This window comes from Eptesicus fuscus, chromosome 22 (assembly GCF_027574615.1).
Source record: "Eptesicus fuscus isolate TK198812 chromosome 22, DD_ASM_mEF_20220401, whole genome shotgun sequence".
NCBI lineage: Eukaryota > Metazoa > Chordata > Mammalia > Chiroptera > Vespertilionidae > Eptesicus > Eptesicus fuscus.
This window is the reverse complement of record NC_072494.1, coordinates 29387714-29408932: the sequence shown is the minus strand read 5'-3', so window position 1 is coordinate 29408932 and position 21219 is coordinate 29387714. Positions and strand designations below refer to the sequence as shown.

Below are 21219 nucleotides of genomic sequence, written 5' to 3'. Positions count from 1 at the left end.
ACAGCTCTATTGAAAGAAAGGGATGCCTGCAGTTTGAATGGTGGGATCTTTGTGCTGTGGCTCCTCAGGTTTGGGCTACTATCTGCTTCCTACTCTTCACTGATTTCCAGCTCCACCTTCTCGCATGTGTCAATTCAGCCTGTTCTCTTCCCAACTAAATTCTTGTTGTTTTCTTCAGAATTTTGTTTATAGTTTTTTTGTTTTGTTTTTGTTAATCCTCGCCTGAGGATATTTTTCCCATTGATTTTTTAGGAAGAGTGGAAGGAAGAGGGAGGGAAAGACAGAGAGAAACATCCAATGTGAGAGAAATACATTGATTGGTTGCCTCCTGCACGGCCAACCAGGGCCTGGGCCTGGGAGGAGCCTGCAACCAAGGTAAGTGCCCTTGACCAGAATTGAACCCAGGACCCTTTGATCCACAGGCCGATGCTCTATCCACTGAACCAAACCAGCTAGGGCTGTTTGTAGTTTTGTTTTGTTTTGTTTTGTTTTTGCTGATTCATTATCAGTCTGTTCCTGGAAATACTTGTGAAAAGGGCAAGTATGCAAGTTGATTGGTCCAAATTAATAGCACAGTCACTAGTCATGAAACTCGAGAGAAGCCAGTGGGCTAATAAGAGAACCAAAGCCAGGCATGAATTTTTCATCTTTAACATGGAACTAAAAACTCACTTGACATTCATTTAATAAACATGTTGAACACTTGTCTTGTCCTACTGATTCTCTTAGGCACTGTACATGATTTAAAGATAAATTAGACCTGGGCCCCAACCTCTAATCTCACAGCAAATGGCAGTCTTTCCTCCCTCCCTCAATTTTCATCAGCACCCCTAGGCCACCCCAAGATACAGCCAATCTAGATAAAAATGACATGTTTGCTTTGCAAATATAGCTTTCAGACAAGTTTTTAAAGCCCCTTCCAACTGGATTGCTCCCTAAATCTGTCTCAAATAGATTTTCTGAAGCTACCACAGCCTCCCGAGTAGTCACTGAAAATGTGCTCTGGCAACTAAAGGGCCATGTAATCAGACCATCTCTTCATCCAACTCTTTATTCATGTACCATTCAAGGTTTAGACTAGGGCTAAGAAGAGGGTAGAGTCCCTCCCACTTGTTTGTGTGAACTACTGGAAGCATCTTGCTGTCTCTTCATACACTGAGGTGAAACCAACCCATTCTCGGAGATGAAGTCTCTTCCACTGCCTCCTCCCGCCCTTTATCTTCAAGAGTTCAGTCTATGGCACCTTGGGAAACTTGACTTCAAACATGCCCAGTGCACATCCTGGAATTGATATTTCTTGTTTGGTGTCCTTGGATCATTAAAGACTGTGACTGTGAAGAGCTTCTCCTGTGGTGAGAATTTGACTAATTAAATTACCACAACTGGAGGAACTTCACTGCCTGATAAAGCGAAATGTATCACTGAAAATTGGAGTGCAGAGAGAGTCAAGTCATCATGTTTGCAGCACTGCGTAAGGGAGCGGCACTGTGTGCAAGGGATCGGAGTGCTTTGAGCACACAAAAAAGGTTCCCTGTTGTGTGGAGGGACAATTCCATTGGGCAGAACCCTCCCACCCCATTCCGCCTCCCTGTCCTGATTTCAGGTTCACCAAGGAGGCTTCTGATGAACAATTCAGCTTTCCCTCTTAAACAGTTTTATATTGGAAAGGGGATCACCTAGATAGGGGGCACGAGAATTCCAAGCTCTAGGAAGGAATTTCTGAACTCCTCCATGATAAATTATGATTTATTGGTCAATTGTATGTTAATCTGCTTAGAACAAGTTCCAACCTCTGGAACTTGTTTCCTTGAGGTGCTTGAGAACCCCTTTCCTGCGAGTAACCACCCTATGGCATCTTCCTATGCCTCCCCAAATTCCAGCATCCCCCCTCCCCCCAACCCCCATCACTTTTCACTCAAGGATAAGACCATCCATCAGACCATGTGCTACTTAGGTTGTGGGTTTTAAAGATTTTATGTCTTTCTGCTTCTTACCACCTTATGATAGGCAATAATTTTCTAAAAGGAAGTGGAGTAGAGGGAGTAGGATTATGCAAATTAACATGAGTATTAAGAAACAAAGGAAGACCTGCAGGCCCTCTTCAATCACGATTGGGCAATTGTTCTGATTTGCTGGTGTACACTTGAATAACACCTCTCTGACAATGAGTGCTCCCCAACAATGCTCCCTACAAAAGGGGGAGAATTAAAGAGCAGCTCACCATTAAAATCAGACTAGCCTCCTCTTTGAATAACTCTGACCTGGAAGAGGGATGAGCCCAGAAGGAAAAAATTTGAAAAGTTTACTTCAGGTTGAGAATTTCTAATGCCACCACTTTTGTGTGTGTGTTGTTGTTTGATAGACATGACAGCATCTCCTCATTATTATGGAAAATATAGGGTTGGTGGTAATTACTATCTGAATATGAATGGGAGCAGAAGTGGGCATAGCCTGCACTGGCCTTTCTTTGACAAGGTATAACTTTCTTCTGAATTTCTGTGTTAATTAATGCTTATTTAAAAACCACTTTAATTGGTAGTAAACACCTCAACTTTTTGTACTCATTAAAATGCAGCCATTGATGTGTGATGGTTTTTTTTTTAAAGCTTAATTAACTTTCCTTCTGTATATGTAACCTATAATAATGACAAACATATTGGGAAAAAATCACCCCAGCTTTTTTTCCCCTCTCCCTCCCAACCCCCATATATAAAGACATTTTTGGCTGTGGCTGTCTCACTTTGTTAGGATCAGATGCCATTAATTTGGCATTTTGGAGAGGAGTAGGTGGCAGGAAATGAAGGCTTTTTGAGACATTGGCCATTTCTAAACCAAATATATGCCTCTTTGGGAGAAATAGTACATTTTTTTTAAAGTAAAGAAAAAGTTTAAAGAAACCATTACCTCATGACTCAAGATATGTCTTGAGTATCTTAGTGGAAAACATCAAATTCTTAAGATGTTCTTGGAAATCTTTTTTTGGAGTGGTTATAGTTGTGTGGGAGCAGAGTAATGCATCCCTCCCCTTTTCATTAGGAGATATAATTACTATTGAGGTCATAGAACTAGCTTAGAGAAAATTTGGAAAATAAGAAACAATTCTTAATAGTCTCACTACCCTAACACAACAACAGTTTTTCATTTTTCATAATACCCTTGCATTCTTTGTCTATAGTGGGAACAAAATTGTTAATGGTAAAACCAGTCAGCAGGTATAGAAGGAAATGGATCAAGGTATAGTTAAAAGGTGAAATTGAAGGAATGAGGAGGAATTGATCTTATGGTTTAACAGTCATTGGATAGGAAATTTGGGTTTATCAAGGGGGAGTGCCAAGGGGGTGTGGCTGGTGGAGGGGAATAACAGCTATGGGGCCAAGTCATACCGGTACAAGGGAAATTTTCAGTCTTAAAAGTCCCTAACAGCCCCTCCTCTTGATCAACAGGGAGACCAAGTCTCATCATTTGATACTCAGATTCTGATTTATTTTTTCCTTCAAATTATATAACTTAATGTCCATTCCAGTCTCAGACTCACTGGTAAGGACTACTTTCAGAGTTTTTGTGTGTGATTTTTGTCTTAGAAGTTGAATTAAAAAAAATTTTTTTTAGCAAGTGGCTGAACTAGGGACATTTAAGACTGAAGAGAACACAGGGAATGACGGTGGAAATAACACATACTAAGAGAATTATCAAAAGGCCTTGGATAGTAGATATCGCTCATGAGTCCAGATCCTGCCCCACCTGGGATCAGCCAGAACAGTTCCATCCCGATCCAATAAGAAAGGAGGTTTGATATCAGTAAATTAATACAACATGCTCCTCCTTTTGAGTTACCAAGATTTAATCTTTGGTATCCAGAATAATATTATTAAGGAAAGGAATTTTAAGAATCTTATTTTAACGCATTTTTAAACAAACAGAAGGGAAACGATGGTTATGAAAAGAAGGAGGAACAAGAGACAAGGGTATGGCGGTCAGTGGCTCCCTGTGTCCTGGGGTCTTGATTTGGAGGGCATGGGCTAAATCTGTCCACGTCTGGCTGTCTGCTGCTTGATTCGAGATTCCTGGAAAGCTGTCTCCTTAGTCCCAGTTTCAGATCTCCTGTCAATAAGGGAATTCCTATTAGCTAAGTTTGGGACTTTTTGAGTGATAAAAAAAAAATAATTTATTTTTTATTTTTTTTGAAATTTCTTTAGCTTAATGTCATTTCCTATTGAGTTTTCTTTCAGCAGTCACTTTTTTAATTTTCCAGAATCTTGTTCTTTGGATATACCTATTTTATAGCATGCCATTCTTATTTTATGAATGATATATATTTATCTCTCTACAGAGAGAGGAATTATAGTTTTTGTTTTTCCTACTTCCAGCATGATTCCCTCTGTTCTGTCTGGTGCTGTGTATCAAATTCCGCTGTGTCAACTAATTTGATATGAACTCCAAATCGGTTCCAGGATGGGAGGTGCGAGAAGAAGATAAAGAAGTCCTTGCTTTGTGCCTGGCAGCTTTAACCTATTTGGAAGCCCGGTAGCAATTTCTAATGTTCCTTTCAAGACTCATTTTAGGATTTTCCAGTCAGAAACTGACCTTTGAGAAGACCCCATTCCTAAAGAATCCTGAAAATTTGACACCAGCCCAGACTCCTCCAAGCTCTGAGGTGACGTGGACATTCGAGCAGATTTCATGCCTGTTTGGGTGCCTGGACCCCTGGGCCTATGGTGCAGGGCACCCCTATGACTGGAACGTGGGGCATGGCTCTTCCCGAAACATGGCCCACACTCCAGCTGTGCTTGCCCTGAGAAAGGCAAGTGTAGGATATGGCATAAGCCTGGAGAATCCAGGATCTTCCTCCCAGCATCTTCCAGCATCTTTCTGCCGAATTATTTTAAGAATCACTGGATTTCAAATTAGGTAACTTGAAGATAGCTTTATATTACCAAAAGGTATTATAATTTAATAATGAGGCTCTGAATAGTGTTATAATATTTTATTTAATTAATATATCAACTGAAAAGTGTAAAAATAAAACATCCCTTCAACAGAGTCATGATGTTGAACATTAGTGACCATTGTGCAGGATTGCATTAGGACAGTGGTCAGCAAACTGCGGCTTGCGAGCCACATGCGGCTCTTGGGCCCCTTGAGTGTGGCTCTTCCACAAAATACCACATGCGGGCGCACACGTACAGTGCGATTGAAACTTCATGGCCCATGCACAGAAGTCGGTTTTCGGCCTGGGCCAGTGATCGGCAAACTCATTAGTCAACAGAGCCAAATATCAACAGTACGACGATTGAAATTTCTTTTGAGAGCCAAATTTTTTAAACTTAAACTTCTAGCGCCACTTCTTCAAAATAGACTCGCCCAGGCCATGGTATTTTGTGGAAGAGCCACACTCAAGGGGCCAAAGAGCCGCATGTGGCTTGCGAGCCTCAGTTTGCCGACCACTGCATTAGGAGATGGTTGAGCCAAAGCTTTCCTCACCTCAGAATATCCTGGACTAATTAAAATCACTGAAACCATGTTGTATATTTATTTTGTTTAAAATAAAAAATTTCCCTTTATTTAAAGTAATATATTTATCGAAGAGAACTTGAAAAAATGTAAACACTTTCAAAAAGAATTAAAAATCATCATTATCTGCCACTCAGAGATAATCACTGGTAACATTTTTAACATATTTTCTTCTACTCTCCTCTTTTTTAATCCTCACCTGAGGACATGTTTTGATTTGTAGAAAGAGAGGAAGGGAGAAAGAGAGAGAGAGAGAGATTGATCGGTTGCTTCCTGTACACCCCCTGACCAGGAAATCGAATCCACACCTTTTGGTTTATTAGACAACATTCCAACCAACTGGCTGGGTAGCCACCCAGCAGTATTTTCTTCTAATATTTTTATGCATGTTATATATTATTATGTAAAGTTGAGATTATTTTATCTAGAAATTTTGTATATTTTTGTTCACTGAATATTATATTGTAAGCATTTCTGCATCTCAGTAAATACTCTTTAAAAACACCATTTTGCTTTACCCATCATGTTCTATTACATGGATATCCCCTGATTCTTTTGTTTGTTTTTAAAGATTCCTCTTTTGCTGATCACTTAGACTCTTTAATGTTTGCAGTTACAAGTAATGTCACAGTCTCCTTTCCTGGAACCTGTCTTTGGGAAACAGTCTGAAATTCATGCACAATCTTTATGGTTGGATCAAGTTGGGATTTAAGCTTGAGACTCTTGCTATATACTTGCCAAACTAGTATTTGGAGTAAGGTTCCATGCTGCTCTGGTGTTTTGAAAATGCAGTCTCAAAAACCCCAGCTCCAATCAGTGCAGTGTTCTGCTTCGCTCATTTTAACTGGGTGGAAGGGACATGTTACCCATGGCTGAGCTTGAGGAAGGCATCGGAGCATAGTGTAGGGGAGTAAGAAGAGTCAGGAGCGGCGGCTGGGGGCTCCCGTACATGGTGTCTGTGTTTCTGGTGTCTTAGTTAAGGACAGATCCCATGGCCAAGTGTATTACCACAGATTTCCCGGGAAAGGATTCCTCTGTCCATCTTTGTCCCTGCCAGCCCCTCCCTCCTGAGTCCTCTGCCCTCCCCATCTCTGCCTCTTTTCTGCACTGGCTGCTTTGGCTCTGTCCCTTCTAAGAATCTGGTTACCACTCCAGACTAGACTGAGGTCAGGGGACAAGTATTCCATCACAGCTGATAGAACTCATTCAGTACTGTACTAGTCAGGATAAGCCAGGCAATGCTGTGGTAACAAACTGCACAATGTCTTAGTGCCTTTACCCAGTCAAGTTCATTGTTCATTCGGGTAGCTGTCATCCAATGGGTCGTGATTCAACCATCAGGCAGCTTGGTTTTCATGGCACTTTGATCTTAAGGCATGACTTCAGGATGGCCATGGCAGGTGATGAGTGAACAGAAAATTGAGATTCAGCCTTTGGGTCAAATCTAAGAATGTGACCTCACCTAATTGCCTGGGGTCAGGGAAATATGATCATCTATCTGGAAATATTGGTGAGCATTATGATGTCTACCTAAATGACAAAAACAACACACATCCCAAAAGCAAAAAAAAATACACACAAACAAACCTTATCTTCAAATATACTCCAAACACAGTAATAAAGAAAAATATCATTATTAAATATGTGCAAGCAGCATTGTAGTGACTTACGAGTGCATCCAGTATGTTGGCTTTGTGTTTCAAACAGAATTTGTTGTGAAGCTCTATGCCTCATGGTGAAAACAATTGCATCAAATTAACCTTGATTTCATGATGGAGCTCAAGGTAACCCAGGAGTCTACCCACATTTTTAGATACAAATTACATCACTTAAAGCAGAGGTGGGGAATGTCTGGCCCGTGAAATCATTTGGTCTGACCCTGCCAAGGCATTAGGGGTGAGTGAATTAAATGTTTGACCAAGCCCTAACAGGTGTGGCTCAGTGGATAGAATGTTGGCCTGTGGACTCAAGGGTCCCAGGTTCGATTCTGGTCAAGGGCATGTACCTTGGTTGCGGGTACATACCCAGTAGGGAGTGTGCAGGAGGCAGCTGATTGATGTTTCTCTCTTATCGATGTTTCTAACTCTCTATCCCTCTCCCTTTCTCTCTGTAAAAAATTAATAAAATATATTAAAAAAATGTTTGACCAAATATAGCAGGCTAATTTTTAAGTTGATAATTCTGTATGGCCCACAAATGATATAAATATCCAAATGGCCCTTATCAGAAAATAGGTTCCCCACCCTGACTTAAAGGAAGAGTTAAGATTTAGTTCATTGAGAAGGGATGGTGAGCAGGTTTCAATTTGTGAGCCACGGCTGCCTGATTTGTTAGTAAACCCTTGGGACTCAACTGCTGTGATGAACAGGACTCTCAGGCAGCATCTAGGCTCAGTGTGGGGAAGAGGTCAGTGATTCATTCACTCAACAGGTTGTACAAAGCACTTACTAGGTAGAGGCGCTGTACCAAGTGCTGATGCTTGCAGCTCACACGGAACTTACCACTTAGCGATGCATGTCATGGGATGCCGGCGTGAGTGTGTGTGTGTGTGTGTGTGTGTGTGTGTGTGTGTGTGTGTGGGGTGAGGAAAGAGGAGGCACATTGTTTTCTTCATTCTGCCATCACTAAGCTAATGGGACTATTCAGTTAGTGCCAGATTAATTCAAGCAGTAGAAGTAACTGCTAATTGGCTGTCTCTCACATGCACTCTTACAAGAAGGATGTAGGTTTTGAAGTGTTTTCCCCTCATCATGATGAGTCCTGCCGAACTAACCATATGCTTCCTCCCTGTGACATGTGTTTTCAAGGAAACTAAAGGTGTTAATGGAAGACCATCTCCTTTTATGTCTCTTTCCCTGCCTCATTCCTCCGGCTGCCATGGGAAACTTGGCTTATTCTTGTTAGGCCCCAGATTCCATTCCCTTACACCGAATTTTCTATTTTCTTAAGCAGCTTAAACTAGCAAATGGGAATGATATTAATTCTCCTCCGTTCCTATAAGTGTTTGAATCCACCCAGCACGGAGCAGGAGGATGCCACCTTTCCTCTTCAATTGCTTCAGCGGAAGTGATTGATATAAAGATGAGCTGGATTTCCAGAGGGGCTCATTCTTAGCTGGGGCTCTGGGTTGGTGTCTCCGTAGACTCAGTACCGTGAAACTCAAGTGAAATGGTAAACAGCACAAAGAGACCAACATAGTCAACTCACTGGTTTCTTGTCTCTGTGAGACATATTGGGCTACTGCCAAAATTAACAAGAAAAAGAATTTATTTCTAAAGAACAATAGGAAATAGATTGTTATACATTTTCTTTCTTCATTATCTCTGTCTATGTAATAAATATGGTAAATCTTGGACCAGGTTTCCAAAATATTTTCTCTGGGGGCACACCCATTGAATATTTAGTACTCATAATTATAATGACATATGCATAATGATATATATCATACATATGTATAATATATAATACATAATATAATATATAATATATACACACACACATACACTAAAAGACATTTCATACTTTCATATGTATTATGGGAAACTTTTTGAATCTGTGTTATTGGTGTAAGGATCCTTTCATTCTCTGAGTATTCATTATCTGAGTCTCCAGTTGCATAAGGAAGGAAAAGTCATTCTAGCAAGAAAATTCTCAGTAATAATGTGACCACTTTTAAGATCAGTCTCCACTCAAACATGCCTCCCTGTTTAACACTAGGGCTTTAACCCTGCCCATTGGGTCAATATCATTAACATTTTTGGCTTTTAGTCCATCTCCGCTAATTTCAGGGTGTGGGAAACATTTGACAACACTAATGAAAATAAAATAGAAATCGATGGCACAATGAAATCAGAAATCTTGCAGAAGATCCAAGTTTTCATAAAGTGTTGATAGTGATATGGAGAACTGCTCTAGTCACAGGCAATGCCTTTGACAGCTGGGCACCTAGCAGAGCTGAATTAATTAGACATGGAAGAGGAGACCATTTAGATGACAGGTATTTGAAAAGAGAATTGTTTGAACCCCAAGAATGCTGATGTAATACCCGAGTATTTAAACAGTGATCTGCTTTATATTCTTACTTCATGCCAAATATGAAGTGACAAATGTCAGTGTCCATGAGAACTGGAGAATTCTTTAGTCTGGCCGTCTGGCTGCAGGGATTAAGGAGAACCAGAGAGGCTGAAATGTTGCACAGGGTCACGTTGCTGGTACGGGAGCGGGACTAGAGCTTGGATCTGCCCACTTTGCCAGTTCTTCTGGCCACTCCAGCTGCAGGGGTGTTTGACTCCTCTCTTCTCACACCTCACATCCCACCCACGAGCAATTTTTGCTGGCCTCACATCCAAAGCATCCCGGACTCTGACCACTTCTTCTCGTCACACCATCCCATCCTCCAAGTCCCTCAGCTGGATTTCTGCAATGGCTTTCTCTCTCGTCTCCCACTCCCACCCTGTCCCTGGGTTGTCTGCTCTTCACGTAACAGTCATTGTGATCCTTGTAAAGCAGGCCAAACCTTATCCCTCCCCTGCTCAAACCTTCTAGCAGCTTCTCACCTCCCTCAGAATAAAATCCCAAGTCCTCACTGAGGTTATTCAGTTCAACCAACTCTTGTTCCTGTTGACCTCTGTGCTGTCATCCATTCACATCCTCGGCACTGTGCCCCAGTTGTCTACTGTCCCTCAACTCCTTAAGCACACTCCATGCTCCAGTCCCCTCTGGCTCTTGCCCCAGACATCCCCCTTCTTTCTGGTCCTTTGCCCATGACCTGTGAGCCCTTGTTTAAAAGAGCACTCCAACTTATCATCCTTTCCTACTTAGTTTTTCTTCGTAAGAAAAACCATCAAGACCTGACAATATCTAGCTATACCTTTATTATCCACCTTCCCATATAAGAATATATGTTGTTTTCCTTGTATGTTTTCAGTGTATTCATCAGGCACCCGTATCTCTTGTTGGCAGGTACTGTTAGGATAACAACACTGTTAGTAGATGTTAAATAAGTAATTACTGAAAAACAAAGAGATAACATGAATGATGAAATGGGTAAGATGTATTAGCTATATAGGTGTGTCAGGTAAGAAAATTGTTTTAAAAATCAAAAGGTTTTGTCAGATTTCTTCCCCTAAATTCATTTCATCTTGCTGTGCATTGATCTCTGTCCCACCCCCTGTGCTGTTTGCCAGTGTGAAGCCTCACTGGGGAACCAGAAGACTGTTTAGGTCTCTACTTGTCACTCAGTCTCTTGGCAATTCGATAGAGGCAAAGTCCCTCATTCAGAGCTTCAAGGCCACAGGCTTCCACGGGTACTGGGAGTCCTGCTCACCCTGAGCCATTGGGGTTGGGAAGAAATTTCTTACGCGGGTGAAAGGCATTGTTTTTAATTTTTAAGTTTAGAATGGAGGCAGCTCTCATTTGGTCAGAGGTTAGTTATTTGTGCAGTTTCTGGGCGTTTGGCTCCTCTGTTTACTCCTGTATTTTGGCCAGAGGAAGGCGGGAAATTGCACCTACATTATCGGACTTGTAGTGAGAATAGAGGTTGAAATCCTGGTCAACATCAGCTTTCTTGAATGGTTTCTTTTTGCTAGTGGGTGTGGGGCTGGAGGTATACCAGTGAGTTGGGCAGAAGAGGGAAGCTTCTGTGTTAAGGTGTATGTAGTGTTTGGAATCATTAATGTCCAAAGTTTGGGAAACATTTAAGGACTTTTTATTTATTGATTGACTAAGGTATTACATATATGTCATTTAAGGACTTTTTAAATTGTTATCAATTAGCACTGAAAAAGGGCACTTTAGGGGGCAGGTGAGGTGAGGAGATGGGGACTCAGCAGAGAGTAAGAGCGGTCAACACGGTGGAGGGGAGTTAGGCCAAGCACCAGGAAGGAGTGTATTGTTTTCCACAGAGAGGCCAAGGCATCACCCAGAGCAGCTGCCTCCCTGGGAACAGCTGGACGCTCTCTTCTCAGGGGCGTAGGTGTCTGTGAGCAAGCAGACGATGATCCAAGGTGGCCTTCTGTCTATAACTCTTGCTTCTTGGTTCTTCCCCTAAATTTCAGGGTCAGCAATACCTAACTCATTTTGGTGGTAGTTGAGCTGACAAGTTGCCACCTGGAAGGTTTGCAGTGTAGGAAGAGTCTATGTCTCTGCAGCCCCCTCTCCCACAATGGAATCGACTTGGCGAAGTTTGGAAAGTGGTGGGAAAACTCATTCTCTTGCCCTCGGCTTTGCCCCATAAACACTTGCCTGTAATGTTCTCCGGTGTGGAATTTCCCTTCATTATAGAATGAGAGCGAGCCTGGCCCTTTCCTCAAACCTCAGTCTTGATTGAAAGACGAGTGAGCCTACGAACTGCCATCTCGAGCAGCTTCCCCAGCCCCACAATGTGAGGACAGGGTAATGATGTCCAATTTTGCACACTTCAGATCCATTAGTAGCAATTACCTTCCTCGAGGTGTTTTGAGTTAGTTTTAACATAGCATTCTTACAGTTGGTGGATAATGACAGTAATAATGTACACAACATTTTCAAGTCGCTGTTTTTAGCTACAATAACACCATTAGTAGGTCTATTTAACAGATGCATTTCATGCTAAAAGTGAAGGTTCTCGTGATTCCTCTCCCTTCCCCCACGCAAACCTTAACTGCTATTTTATTCAACAGAGATTTTTACTCCAAAGTTTCAGAGATATATTTTTAAATTCTGGGTCTTCCCATTGAAACATGATGGTTGTGTAACTGGTCTGACCTAGAATTATTGTGTAGTTATTCTTATTTAGCTCTTTTTTTTTAATGATATGCACGCTGATCCAGAAATCCAAAACTCGCAAAAATGGAAAATGCATGTACACTTGGGGATGTCTGTGAGAGGTTACCGGGTTTTACATGATGACTTCAAGACCAATGGGTGACCACTGAGCTGCCCAGGGAGAAATCTCTCAGTGGGGAGGTGTCAGTCTATTCTAGTGACTCCATCAAATTGTGTGTGTGTGTATGTGTGTGTATGCATTGCGTGCGTGCATGCATGTGCGTGTGTGTGTTTAACTCCCCCAATAATTCAGAAGATCTGTGTTGCTCCTCCCCACTCCCCCACCCCCCTCTGGAAGCCATTGCTGACAGCTCTTTCCTCTCAGGCCCTGTGTCTTTGTTTTCCACTCACTTTTGGACACTTTTCTACATGGCTTCCTTCCATCCTCAGCTCTTGTTGTGTTGTTATTCAGTCTGCATTTTCCAGTCAGTCATTCGCATATCTCACCATCCTCGGGTATTAGTGTCCTGGGGCTGCCATCACAAAGTGGCTCAAAACAACAGGCATTTATTCTGGAGACGAGCAGTCTGAAATCACGGTGTCGGCAGGGCCACGCTCCCTCCGAAGCCTCTAGGGATGCTCTGTCCTTGCCTCTCCCAGCTTCTGGTGGTCCCAGGTTTCCTTGGTTTATAGCAACATGACTCCAGCCTCTGTCTCTGTCTTCATGTGTCTTCTCCTTGTGTGTCTCTGTCTCTTCACATAGAATTCTTTTTATCAGTACACAAGTCTTTTTTATTTTATTTTTTTTTGTTAATTCTCACCTGAAGATATTTTTCCATTGATTTTTTTAGATACAGTGGAAGAGGGAGAGGGAGAGACAGAGAGAGAAACATCGATGTGAGAGAGACACATTGATTGGTTGCCTCCTGCACACGCCACAACCAGGGCCAAGGATTGAGCCTATAACCAAGATATGTGCCCTTGACCAGAATAGAACTTGGGACCCTTCAGTCCACGGGCCGGTGCTCTATCCACTGAGCCAAGCCGGCAAGGGCCAGGACACTAGTCTTATTGGATTAGGGGCCCACCCTAATGACTGCATTTTGACTTGATTCCATCTGTGAAGACCCTATTTCCAAATAAGGTCATATTCACAGATAACAAAGGTTAAGACTTCAACATATCTTCATAGGGGACTCATACAATTTAGCTCATGCTATTCCTCAAGTAAGTTGTAACTTTCTTAAAGCCTGGAGTGTTTGGTGTAGCCCCTTGTAGAATGTTCCTAAAACCTTGCCTATGGAACAGGAATCCTTATGTTCTTGTTAAAAATAATTGTCACACACATTAGAGAAACACGGCATGTGTCCCTTGATCCAGAGACCTGAGATGCCTATTAGCATATTAAAGGCTTTGAGAAATCTTGCTATAAAGACAGTTGCTTAAATCAAACTTACTTTCACTAACTTTTTTGACCACAGAGGCTTTTTTTTTCCCTCCGAGTTTTCTCTGTTAATAGCAATGGACTGTGATTTGGGAAATATAGACCCATTGACTATTTTTTCTGCCGTATGAATTGTCCCAAATGACATCATCAGAATACTATGGCATTCAGTGAGTGGTTTTTTTCTGTATGGCATGAAATGGGCCCTGAGGAACAGGAGCAATTGTAGACTCAATGCTGAGTGACACTCGAACCCAGCCCAGAGTTGGGCAGAATGTCTATGAGTTGCCTCCACGCCCAGTCTGCTCACCTGACCCCTGTGTGGTTTGAGAACAGTCTCCTTCTGGCTGTGCCCTCACATGGTGGGGAGGGAGGTAGTCACAGTCTCTTCTTACCAGCACAACAATTCTGTCAGATCAGGGCCCCACCCTGAAGGCCCCATTTAACCTTCCCTGCCTTTAAGACGGCTCCATCTCTAAATCCAACCACACTAGAGGTTGGGGCTTCAAAATATGAATTTTGGGGGAACACAAATGTTCTGTTCATACAGGAGGAAGCGACAGTTTAAGAGTTTAGTTCTGTTTACCAGAATGGGGAGTGATTTAACTGGAATAGAGTCTGTCGCCCCTCTCTTAGGAGAAACCCGAAGTCACCTTCATTTGTCATACTGAGGCATAACCTCTCGAAGTTGCCCCAGATATGGTAACACCTGCCAGGGCTGTATCCCAGCAGCCTCTGAGGGGATGACTTGATCAGATTTCACTTGAACTTGAGAAGCTTGAGGAAGAGACAGTCACCTGCATCTCTTCAGCAGGGCCACCCCAGGGATTGTGCAGGCCATGTTCTGTGCAGGATCCCACCTGAGGGGGCCTGGGAGGGCCGACATCCAGCCGGGCTCCTCTCACTGAGCCCTGTGGCCTCATGGGCCGCGTTGGCCTGGAGAAGGGCATCCCTTTCTAGGTCACACGGAAATACCTGTGGGCCGACTGCAGTCATTTGTCATACTGAGGCATAACCTTACTGTGCAGGTGGGACTGTGCACTGAACTATGTCTAATCTGTCCGCAGAAGAAATGTCTCTCTAGTGAGTGTCAGAGAGAGTTGCTCTTTCCCGGGGCTGTGGTTAGTTTTATCTTATGGGTGCTTACCACTGTGCTTTTCTCTTCCCATGGCCCCTGAGAAAGCTTAGAATCAGGCTGGAGCCTCCCCTCTAGCAAGGAGATGGGATTTCATGGTAGGCACTCAGGTGTCACTGGTCTTTCCCTGGGACTCCTGGCCTCACTGAGTGCAGTGGGTGCGGTGGGATGCCTTGTAAATTCAGTAATTTGAGAACATGTTTCAAGCACTGGTTAGACTGCGTCATACACTGAGAGTCTGGTGTGCTTACTTTAGGCGATTATTGTAAGTTTACATTCATTCCATAAATATTTGTTAAGTATCCTACTCTGTGCTGGTCTCCTAGTAGGGCTGGAGAAGACAGGCTAGAGCTCTGCACTCAGGAACTTGCATGCTAATTAGGAAGCAGGCTGGTAAACAACAGAGCAAGATGATTCCAGCAGGGACAGTCCCACCAGGAAGCAAGCAAGGTGGTTTCTCATGGAGAGCAGTGCATGGGGCAGGGGTAGGAAGGTTCTTAGGAGGAGTAAGCGGGGAAGGCTTGAGCATTAACATAGATAATGCAAGTAAGTTAAGTCCTGAACTTGTGCCTGGCACACGGTGAGCTCTCAATCCATGATAACTGCTGCTGTTATTATTATTAACCGTCCCCTCTCTCTCATCGTATGCTGCTCATGTGTGAAGGCAGAGGAATACACTGCCAAGTTTGAAGAAAAGGTGAAGCCTTTGTGGATGTGCCGGTTCTGGATGGGCGGGGAACTCCAGTTCATAGCTGGACGCCTCCTTCCCTCTTCCATCTCGGAAGGCGGGCCTTCTGGCTGGGTGGTACCGAGCAGCTTTGCTGTAGGTCTCATCTCGGGCTTGTCACATGAGCCCTCTCTCCGAACCATCATCCCCAACCATTCCTCTGTTGCAGTGGCCTAGTAAGTGGGGAAGGCTTGAGCATTAATGTAGATAATGCAAGTAAGTTAAGTCCTGAACTTGTGCTTGATAGTTATCGTGGTACAAGTTTCAATTCGTGCCCATTTAGAACTGAATGAAATGAAATCCTGAATTAATTCAAGGGCAGTGAATAGCAAAAGGCCTTCCTTGCAGATATAATATTCAGTGGATGGGGTGCCGCTAAATGGATTGAAATACATCCCCTCTAACTTCGGGTTTTTGAGCACTCTTTGATCTCAGGATGGTCGGCCTAGGTGGTGGAAGAGGAAGGAAGGATTGGGAGTTTGGGTGAGCGCAACAGTGACGTCACTGTATTCCCAGGAGGGATGCTGGGCCAATGCAAGTACTGAGCTAACCTGGTGGAAGAACAGGAAAGGCGGGAGGCCTCCATCTTGCCCACAACTCCACGCCTTCCCTTGGCTACCTAAGGGAATCTACTTATAACTCTATTACCCGGTAAATGAGCAGAGCGATTCAGTCAGGTGTATTTATCATGAGGAGGACTGAAGATAATTAATACACGGCATTGAATGCAAATTGCACCCACAGCACTTATCTCATTTTCAATTAGCACAAATGTTACTGCGCTGCAGGCTTGTTATGGTTTTACCATGGGCTGGGTAATTAATTTCTGTGAGCCACGTAGCAGGCACCTGGTAATGCCATTTATTAATAAATGTCACCCTAGGTATCGGTTTGTTAGAAGAGGTAATAAATGGAATGCGCAGTTGTCTGCCCTGTGCAAATCTATTTTTACACCTCGCTGCATCTTTTCACTTGTTTGTTTATTGACTAGAGTGACTACCGAGATTACAATGGCAAGCAAAGGAAAGCCTACTCCTACTGTGGCTCAAAGGGGGATTCCTTTTCCTTCCCCCTCAGGCTGGGTCAGGCCTGTGAGTGGAGTTGTCACACACGAGTTTCTGGTGCTTCCCAAAGCGTCTCCTGTTGCCCCACGTGAGAGTCAGAAAGGGGAGCCTTCTGGAGCACCGCCCCCATCTGACCACGGACACAGCCCTGGCCATGCTTCCCCAGCGTGAATCTTTGGGGAGCGGGAGATCTTACAGACCCATCTCATCCTGCCTCCTGTCCTTGCTCGCCATCTCATCTGGACTCCTAGCTACCTCCCTCTGCCTCGTGGGCCTCTAACATGAGAAGGCGGGGAGGGGGAGGGGATTTGGGAGCTTTGGACAAGGGTGAGCAGGAAGAAGTTCCTTATGTCTGTGAGCTTGTCATCTTTCTCCATATTAGGAGGGGACCTAGATTTTTTTTTTTTTGGTAAGAAAAACCAATTAGCAGATTCCAACCACCTGCCTACGACGGGTCAGGTGCTTTCCTGAGCTGGATGGAGGGTTATCGGCTCCGAATCCATGTTACCAACACCCTTGTGATGACATCAGTTTTGCCCGGTAAACAGTTTTCTCTTTTGCCCTGAGCCAGCTGGGACCTTAATCAAAACTCAGCAGTTTGCACCCTACATGTGGAATGTGGTTGCTCCTTGAGTTCCCTTGAAGACCCTGTGTGACCAGCCACTGAGGTCTGACTGACCGAGTGGCTACATGTAAAGCACTTACTACAATTCCTGGCACTTAGTAAGTACCCAGGGACTTAGATGTGGTTAGTGTGCTTGCTGTTTAAGCACTAGTTATATTGTCTCAGGGGCTCCTGAAGGGAAAAGCTGGCAGAGTTATCCATTTAGGAGATATGTATTGAGCACCTACTATGTGCCAGGCATTTTTCTGATGCTGCAGATAAAGCAGATCCAAATCCTGGTCCTTATGAAGTATGCATTTTTTTTGGAGACAGGAAATAAGTACATACTAGTAAGTAAAACATGTGGTATGTCAGAGAGTTTGAGCACCCCAGAGAAACCTCAGGTAGGGTGGGTAGGCTGGGAGTGGAGGGGGCTTTCAGTTTTAAATAGGCCCTCAAGGAAGGCCTCACTGAGAGGATGCCATTTATTTTTTTTGGGGGGGGAGGGGGGCGTTAATCCTCACCCGAGGATATTTTTCCATTTATTTGTGTGTGTGTGTTTTTTTTAGAGAGAATGGAAGGGAAGGGAAGAGACAGAGAGAGAGAGAAACATCGATGTGAAAGAGACACATCGATTGGTTGCCTTCTGCAAGTGCCCTGGCCAGGGCTGGAGATTGAATCTGCAACTGAGGTATGTGCCCTTGACCCTTCGACCCTTCAGTCTGAGAGCCGTTGCTCTAACCACTGAGAAAACCAGCTAGAGCGAGAGGGGCTGGAAGCTGGCTCTTCCACGTCTGGGGGAAGGAGCCGATAGACAGAGGGTGGAGCAAGTGGCAGGGCTCTGAGATAGGAGAATGCCCAGAGCCCCAGGAGACCAGGGTGGCCGGAGTGGAATGAGTGGCAGGAGATGGCAGGAGAGGAAGCCTCAGAAATTATGATGGCGAGCCCAGGCAGGACCTCATGGTGATGATAGCAAGGGCCCGCAGGACCTTGTAGCGATTTTTAAGGACTTTCTGTTTACTCTGAGACAGAAGTGCCACAGGAAGATGGTGAGAGGAGGAGGGACATGGTCTGACTTAGGTTTTAAAAAGGTCGCTCTGGCCTTTGTGTTTAAAAATAGGCTGTTCTCATGAGCAGGGCAGAAGCAGGGTGGGCAGGGCGCAGAGTGCATTCATTTCTTAAGGCTACTGTAAAAAATTACCACAAATGTACTGGCATTAAAACAACACATTTATTATTTTACAATGATGGAAGTCCGAGTCCTAAAATCAAGGTGTCAACAGGGCTGCCCCCCTTCTGGAGGCTCGAGAGGAAAAATCCCTTTCTTTGACTTGTCCAGCTTCTAAAAGATGCCTGCCTTCCTCGGCGCATGGCTTCTCCCTCCATCTTCACAGCCGGCAGCACGGCATCTTCCCATCTCGCTCGTTCCCTCCCATCTCTCCCATTGTCACCTGTCCATCTCTAACTCTGACCCTCCTCTTTCTGCATAAGGACCCTTGTATTAGGCCCATTTGCATAAATCCAGGATCATCTCTCCATCTCAAGAGCCTTAATTTAATCACATCTGCAAAGTGCCTTTTGCCATGTAAGGTGACACATTCCCAAATTGCGGGGATTAGGATGTGTTCATCTTCGGAAGGCCATTAATCTGGCCACCATCAACGTGGGAGAAGGATGAAGGTGGCTTGGGCAAGGGGGTGAGAAGCAGTTCGATCTGGGTGATGTATCATGCTGCCTCATATTTTGGGCCAATTTCAGTATGGAAACCTCTGGCCTGTGGCATGGGCATCCCCTTTTTCATTGTCATTTCTTTTTTCTTTTTAACATTTAAAAAAATTGTTTTAAAATATATTTTTATTGATTTTGGAGAGGAAAAGAGAAGGACAGAGAGATAGACACATCAATGATGAGAGACAATCATTGATTAGCTGCTTCCTGCATGCCCCCACATTGAGGATCAAGGGTGCAACCTGGGCATGTGCCCTGGCTGGGAATGGAACTGTGAATTGCTGGTTCATTGGTCAATGCTCAACCACTGAGCCTCGCTGGCTGGGCATCATTGTCATTTCAACTGATTTGAGGTCCACTTCTTAACCCAATAGTTTTGTCCACAAACTAAGAAATCATCAATAGTTGTAGTGGCAAGGGATTTTGGAAGCTCTCAGGTCCCCATTACCAATTTGTAAATTCCGGCTTTGACCTGGGCCCATTGAAAGCATCTTGGGTCATTTGCACCAACTTTATCTGTTTATTCTTTTGTCCATTCATTCAGCATTCCCTGGGCATCTGTTAAGTGTACTGCTCTGTGCTATCTATGTACAAGTAGAAACAGAAGATGTAAGAATCACCATTCTTATCCTTGGGAGATAGGGATCTATTTGCAATTTATTTAGAAAGAATCAAAGAACAATTAAAGAACTAAATATAAGTGTTTGGAAAATGAAATGCAAGATGTAAGCATCAGTACCAAGGGTGTGAGGAAAATGAAGAGGCTTCTTGGAAGAAGCCGCAAATCATGGATTTTTGTTTCTTAATTGGGGGCCAGTCAGAGAATTGCCAGCTTTTCATTTTACTAAGAGTAGACATTAGGAACATGCTTACCATCTCTTATTTTTTTAAAAATAAATCTTTATTGTTCAGATTATTACAGATGTTCCTCTTTTCCCCCCTCATAGCTCCCCTCCACCTGATTCCCCCCCCCATGCCTTTACCCCCCACCACTGTCCTCATCCATAGGTGTAAGATTTTTGTCCACTCTCTTCCCCGAGAATTGTCAGTCCAATCCCTTTCTATGCCCCTGATTCTATTATATTCACCAGTTTATTCTGTTTGTCAGATTTTTTATTGACTTGATTTTTAGATTCACTTGTTGATAGATATGTATTTGTTGTCACTTTGTTGTTCATAATTTTTATCTTTACCTTTTTCTTCTTTTTCCTCTTCTTAAAGAATACCCTTCAGCATTTCATATAATCCTGGTTTGGTGGTGATGAACTCCTTTAGCTTCTTCTTGTCTGTGAAGCTCTTTATCTGACCTTTAATTCTAAATGATAGCTTTGCTGGGTAGAGTAATCTTGGTTGTAGGCTCTTGCTGTTCATCACTTTGAATATTTCTTGCCACTCCCTTCTGGCCTGCATAGTTTCTGTTAAGAAATCAGCTGACAGTCGTATGGGTACTCCCTTGTAGATAACTAACTATTTTTCTCTTGCTGCTTTCAAGATTCTCTTTGTCTTTTGCCCTTGGCATTTTAATTATGATGTATCTTGGTGTGGTCCTCTTTGGATTCCTTTTGTTTGGGGTTCTGTGCGCTTTCTGGACTTGTAAGTGTATTTCTTTCACCAGGTAGGGAAAGTTTTCTGTCATTATTTCTTCTAATAAGTTTTCAATATTTTGCTCTCTCTTCTTCTGGCACCCCCATAATTCAGATGTTGGTATGCTTGAAGTTGTCCCAGAGGCTCCTTACACTATTTTCATATTTTTGGATTATTTTTTCTTTTTGTTTTTCTGTTTGGGTGTTTTTTGCTTCCTCATATTTCAAATCTTTGGTTTGATTCTTGGAGTCCTCTAATCTACTGTTGGATTTCTGTATATTATTCTTTATTTCAGACAGTGTATGCTTAATTTCTGACTGGTCCTTTTCCATTTTTTTGGCATTCTCATTAAGATCCTTGAAGGTCTCACTAAGTTCCTCAAAGGTCTCACTAAGTTTTTTGGCCATTTCTAGAAGATTCTTGAGTAACCTTATAACTGTGGTTTTGAATTCTATATCCAGTAGTTTGCTTTCCTACATTTCTTTCATTCGTGACATGTTTCTTTGTCTCCACATTTTGGCTGCTTCCCTGTGTTGATGGAGTGGCTTTGTGTGGTAGGTGATCCATAGGGCCCAGTGGCTCAGCCTCCCCAATTACCTGAGGTGGACACTCTTGGTGCACCCCTTTGTGGGCTGGGTGCACAGTCTTGTTGTAGGTAAGCCTTGATTGCTGTTGGTA

General features: G+C 43.3%; 1 protein-coding gene across 2 annotated transcripts in view; it reads left to right on the top strand.

The window, feature by feature from the left end:
• The window catches only part of RPS6KC1 (ribosomal protein S6 kinase C1), a 238026-nt gene that overhangs the window by 166198 nt on the left and 50609 nt on the right, over window positions 1-21219 (top strand). The gene's annotated exons all lie outside the window — the stretch shown is intronic.